Source organism: Uloborus diversus, chromosome 6 (assembly GCF_026930045.1).
Source record: "Uloborus diversus isolate 005 chromosome 6, Udiv.v.3.1, whole genome shotgun sequence".
Classification (NCBI taxonomy): Eukaryota; Metazoa; Arthropoda; class Arachnida; order Araneae; family Uloboridae; genus Uloborus; species Uloborus diversus.
The window spans coordinates 13,316,910-13,323,801 of record NC_072736.1 but is presented as its reverse complement, the minus strand read 5'-3'; positions in this window follow the sequence as shown (position 1 = coordinate 13,323,801).

Sequence of the window (6,892 nt, the reverse complement as noted above, 5' to 3'; positions counted from 1 at the left end):
GCAGCTTTCTGTCATACATTGTTTACCTCAAACCTGATTTCAAAAATGTGATCTGCCTTTTCTAAGAATTTTCACCCAATAAGCAAAAAAAAAAAAAAACAGGGGACAGACGGAGTGGTCAATGCACTTGAGTCCACCTTCAGCCTTTTTCTCACTGTTTACACACCTCTTGATTCCCGGAAGAAGATTAAAAGAATTTTAGACAAGCTATCTTACTGGCTGCGGAAAAGTGAGCTTTGCCCCGCGGCCTGCAAAAATCAGTACCAGTATCGATAGGGGTTTGCTCCCCACCTTGAGCTCGTGTTTTGAGAGCGGCATCGCAGTTTAGTTCACATTCTTATAGTTTTGCCTGGCATACCGTTTTTTTTTTTGTCGCGTGATTACAAAAAGAATACTGAGTCAGTTTTGCATTTAAATATGAATAATATGGAAGGTGATACAGACATAACTATAAAAAAGGTTACTAAGGTAAGCAACTTGTTCAAATCAAGTGATTTCAACTTTCCAGAAATTTATCTCATTTTAAGATATCTGACTTCTTAGGCACAATGTAAAGAATTTCCAGCGGAGTACTTTGAAACTGGTTGATTAAAATAAACTAGCAACATTTTACGTGAAAGTTAAACTAAAAGACCAAGCGGTATTGTTCTTTATTCATTGCAATTACCTACATTAAAAAATAAATCTATATATATATAAATGAATGTTTGTCTGTATGTCATCCATGAACTCAAAAACTACCCGGCAGATTTGTTGGCTGAAACTTTCACCGTTTGTTATTTTTGGTACTGGGAATGTTTATAGACCAGTTCGAAAAAAATCCGATCGATAGTTCCTTTTTTATTCCAATTTAAGTCACAATCCATTGGATAAATACGAATAAAATTATCGGCTGCAGAAATTAATTCGCGTGAAAGATCTCAATGATAAGAAGTTAGCTGTTGCCATTTTTCTTGAGTTTGAACAAATAAATTCTTTATTGTTTTATGGCTTTTCGTGCAACGGGGGGATTTAAAACTTTTTCTATTTGATATTTTTGGCGATTGATTGATCTTGCAAACTGCCTGAGTATAAAATTTGAGTATAGTCACGGCTTCACTTGATACCTGGACCGATTATTATGAAAATTGCTATATATATATGTATTTTTCCACGGAGAAGGTGCATAATATGCTCATTGAAGCCACTCGCCACCAGGTGGCACTGCAGAGTAGCAACTTCTGCCCCGTTCAACTGATTGTCATGAAAATCAGTATAATGATGAATTTTTTCGTTTTCGTAGCAACGCGCTTCGGGTGCAGCTAGTAAATAAATAAATAAATAAAAAGAACTCAGGGAGGGGGGATCCCCATTTACAAACAAATTTATTTATTTTTTACTCCGTCGTTTATTTCTCTGTTTGATCATTTTTCACACCTTCATAAAAAGTTAAGCCCCGAACAAAGAAAATTCTTTAAAAATTTCCCAAAAGTCTAATTATGTAGTTACAAAACAATGAACAGTCCTAAACTAATTCTCAAGGGATCATGAACGTACATATATTTCGGGTTTAAATTCTATGTTTTGATCAAAAGGTACCATCAGGTCGCAAAAATGTCATTGTTCGATGATCTATCGAAACCGAAAGTAACCTGTTGCCAGATAGAGAACCCGTCAAATTTTTTATTTATTTTTTGATGGGAAATATTATCAACAGAAACAACATAAATCAGCGGCATACTCAGAAATTAATTTTGGGGGCGCAAATCATTGCTGTGATAAAAAACGCAATTTTTAGAACTCTCCCACGGTAAAAAAATTTAAAAAAAAAAATGTGCCCGTTACTTTATTTTAATTTAAACCGTCAGGGATAGATTTTTTCATGAAGTTATAAAACTGCAAAGATTATAACGATAGCAATATTATCATTCAAACAATACTAAAGGTACTTACACTACAGGAACAAAAATTCAATAAATCAAAATCGGTGAAATCTTCATTATTATAATACTCTTAAAATCTTTCAATGATTATAAAAACAGTTACTATTTAAAAATCTGTTTTGAAAGGTGCGAGTTTATTGAAATGAAAAATTTTGAACATAATACTTTACGAAGTTAGAATTATTCATATTTTTTGCTCTCCTAATTTACGATTTTTTTTGTCACTTACAGATATATTTTCATGCCAAAATTGTAACTTTTCATTTATTATTTTTCATTTATTAAAAAATCTCCTACAATATTTTAGTTTCTCTCAAAGACTTTTACTAAAATTTATCTGAACAATAAAATACATAACGAACACTTCATTTTAACACATTTCTAACGTTCTGTTTCTCCACCATAATGTTTCATCCTTTTCCCTTTTTCTAGTTCTCAGAAAATAAGAGAGTCATCTAAATGCTACTCTGCCGAAGTCCTCTTTTTCCTTCAAACTTATTACAGAGCGCCTCAAATTTTTTTTCAGGACTCGGTTCCCTGAAAATTTCCGAAAGAGAGTCCCTGAATACTTTGTTCTCCAATAACATGGGAAATTAAATAATATTCCGTTTTTGGAAATTCAATTTCAAAAAATAACTCGGCCCCTAACCAGGGCTTGATTACCTCACAGGCCAATTAGACCTGGGCCTAATTGACCTGGCCTAAGGGGCCCCAAATTACTGAAAAAATTATGCATAGCATTACAACTATACAAAAAAATTCCATGTATTTTTAAAAGTAATAATAAAAAAATAATGACTTTTTATTTAGAAAAGAACTTCCTTAAAGGAGAATTTTTATTAATTCTGCCAGTAGCGAATTTACCATGCCACAATTTCAAGTGCCCCAAAGGGGATTCGTGAATGCACATGATAGATAATTTACATAGTTCTTTGGCCCACGAAAATGCATTCCGACAGGGCTAATAGAGTCTTCAGGGAGCCCTGAAATTATTGCAGGCCTAGGGCCTCACATTTTGTTATTCGGGACCTGCCCCTAACGCTGACAAATATCATCCGCATTCGCGTTTTTTAGAGATTATAATTTCGAAAAAAAATAAGGAGAAGGAACCTCTGAACCTTTTCTGATAACACCATTGAAGAACGTTCTCTAGGACAATTTTTGAAAAATTACCAGAGTAGAGCCCTAGAACAGCCTTTTCCCCTGACATTATTGAAGATTGTCTACAAATGTGATTTTGGATCTTCAAATTCGAAACATTGGGAGGGAGATGTAAATCGATTTGAAAATCTGATCGAGGACAATCCTTCGAGTCATATTAGTTTTACTAGCGTTATCAAATATAGTATATAATCCGTTTTTAAGACATTAATTTCGAAAAAATTTCCGGGAAGTTTATTCGTACCATTTCTCTCCTTAATATTCCAAAAATCACTTAAAAACTCATTTTTAGAACAAGAATTTTGAAATTTTCCCTGAGGAAGGTCCCCCGGAACCCCTCTATTTATACGTGCTCATCCTCGAGTACTGACCGACCCCCTTTCAAAAATGGAGTTTTATCACCTCATTATCTCCATATACAATGTATTTATTAAATATGATTGAAAACTTTGCTGGGAAAGAGAGAGAGAGAGATGGAGAGAGAAGCTAATTTCTTATGGGGAAAAAATTAAGTCACCCCCACCCCTCAAATTATTTCCTGGTTATGGCATAATGTGTCTCAGCTCCCCCTACTTTCACTAAGTTCCTACGCCTCTGGGTCTAGGTCACCATAGACTCCCACTTGCTAATCCAATTGACCTACCATAATTTGGACCCACCTCTCATGCGTGTGGTTTACTTTTGATAATATCTAGCTCACTATACAACTTGTAAAGCTCACAATTGCATCTATGTCTCCATTTGTCATTGATGTTCACTAGACCTAAAATCTCAATCTCTCTCTCAAAGATAGCTCAAGATCCAGGCCCCTGTCTAGGATTTCATAAAGGGAGGGGTTGGAACTTTTTCCCTTTGTAACTTACGTTGTCAAAGGAAAACTAACTACGCTTGTTGAATAGTTCATTTCATTTTAGTTTGATTAACTAGGCTTTTTTTTAAATGTGTTTTGTGCTTTTTTTTTTTTTTAATGAAATCGTATTTGTACAGTTGAACATTTTGTAAAAGGTGAAAAAAAGGCACACATATTCCTTTTATGCCACCTAATGCTAGTTTTTTTTTCTTTTGTATTTCCATCAAATAACATTGAACAGAAATTTAATGAAAATACAAATTTTATGGGGGGAAAAAATGCTGTTTCGCATAGAAACATTTTTCTATTGTGTGAAACGGCTAATTCATCCAACATTAAAGGCGTATCATAAAAAAACCTAATAGTAAGCAAAGTAACCATTTTCCCAGCCCCTAAGTTTTTTCTTTCTTTTTTTTTTTTTTTTTGGGCTACATCATTGTCTAATATCCTTTTAGATAATTTTCCCCTGCATGCTTACAGCATTGCCAGACTCTTCAACCATTCATCCATCGTTAATTTTTTCAAGCACTTAAAAGCAGCGAAGGTGTTGGGAATCCTACAATAGAGGAAAATGTTAATTGCTAAAGATGGGGAAATATTAAAGAGGGTGAATACTGTATCAGAGTTTAACTCTAAAATAAATTAAAACTTAAAATACGTTTTGGAAAATTGTTTAATGATTCATTGATTTTTTTTCCATGGGAGGGGTTTAACCCCTAAAACCCTCCCCTTGGACACGGCTCTGTCAAGATCAGCTAATCAACATTCAAGTTAATTTGTTATAGCCCAGGTTTCTGAACCATAAGTGAGCACGAGCCTAGTAATTGTATCACATTACATGATTATTTTTTTCTTTTCTACTAATGCAATTGTAAAATACAGGGATGTGTGTGTATCCCTCGTATAACACGGTTAATTCGTTCCATGTAATATCGAAACCATGTTATACGGAACTTTTTTTATAATATTTTTTTACTTATATTTTAACCTAATTAATCATGGACATATCATAAATCATGTCAATGTGTACTGTGTTGTATCAAAACCATGTTCTGTGTTATATCGAAACCGTGTTATACGAGACCTTGAAATAATGTAAGTCAAGGAATGTGTACCGTGTTATATCAAAGTCAAGTCATAAGATGCAAATTTTATAAACGCTGAAGTTTCGGCTCAATAGAATATACAAATGAAAACTGGCTACCAGAACATACAAAGACCCACTGATTTAAAAATAAGAGTTGTTATAAACAATAAAACTTAATTATTTTATACCTCAAATTAAAACTGTTATACAAATACAAATACAAATGTGACGACCAGCAACAGGCTCTGGGCCCAGCTAGGCTGGTCCTAGTCAATTAATTAGTCCCCAATGAAGATCAATGGCCCTCTTAAAGCTATCCACTCCCTTGCTCATTACCGCCTCTTCCGGTAAGCTATTCCAAGTGCCCACGACCCTGCTAAAGTAGTAGTTTTTCCTGATTTCCAAGTTAGCCTGAGATTTAAATAGCTTAAAACAATGACCCCTTGTCCTGCTTTCCCCGCAAAAATTTAATCCATTTACATCTTTCATTTTGATAAATTTAAATAACTGAATCATGTCCCCTCTGACTCTCCTTTGCTCCAGGCTATACATGTTAAGCCTATTAAGTCTGGTATCATAATCTAAATCTGAGAGTCCCCTTACTAATTTAGTTACCCTTCTTTGAACCCTTTCCAATACAAAAATATCTTTCTTCAGATAAGGCGACCAAAACTGAACAGCATACTCCAAATGAGGTCTTACTAAACTCCTATATAAAGGCAGAAGAACTTTCTTAGATTTGTTTGAAATAGATCTATTGATGAACCCAAGCATTTTGTTGGCTTTGTTACTAGCAATACTGCACTGTTGACTAAACTTGAAGTCCTGATTTATACAGACACCCAGATCCATTACATTTTCTGCTTGATTTATGACTGAACCCTGTAAACGATATCTCATACGCTTATTTCCATGACCTAAGTGTAGCACTTGACATTTCCCTACATTAACTGCCATACCCCATTTATCTGCCCACTTAGTAATATGATCTAAATCCTCTTGCAGCTGTTTTACTTGTTCTTCATTTTCGACAATCCCCATAACTTTTACATCGTCAGCGAAACAATTCATGCTTCCAGAAATATTTTCATTGATGTCATTCATAAATATAATAAACAAAAGAGGCCCTAAAACTGATCCCTGAGGAACCCCACTTAAAACATCACTCCAATTAGAATGATTTCCTCTCACAACTACTCTTTGCTTCCTACCAGTAAGCCAATTTCTAACCCAAAGTAAAGTTTTTCCTCCTATTCCAATGTCAGCTAACTTGCTGAGAAGAGCAACATGCGGTACCTTGTCAAAAGCTTTTTGAAAATCAATATAAACAACATCCACACATTTTTTGTTATCTAAAGCTGAGGTAACCTTTTCGTAGAAATGCAATAAATTAGTAGTACAGGATTTACCTTTCCTGAAACCATACTGCAAACTAGTCAGCACAATAAGAAAAAACTTTGTCAACTCTCTTTACTAAGAGCAAAATGCATTTTATAAGAAAAAAAATCTGAGCTTTATTATAGCAATAAAGTTCGTCTGAGCAAGAACAACAAAACAAAATATAAAATAAATAGCATTATTCTATTTATTTTATTTCATATTTTGTTTTGACTAAATTTTTTATTTATTGTTTGCCAAATTTAGCTTATGTTTAATCCTAACATTATTTTCTTACAATGCATTGGAAACAAAATAATATTCATCTTTTTGCTTTTAGAACACTGATGAGAAAAATAAAGTATGTATTTAAAAGTTAAAAGTTAGGTGTTATACGGGGAAAAGAGCCAAAGACAGACAATTTTTCGTAAAAGTTTCATAAAAACATAGTAAAAACTTATTACAGTGATTATCATACATTTTTTAAGTGTATTG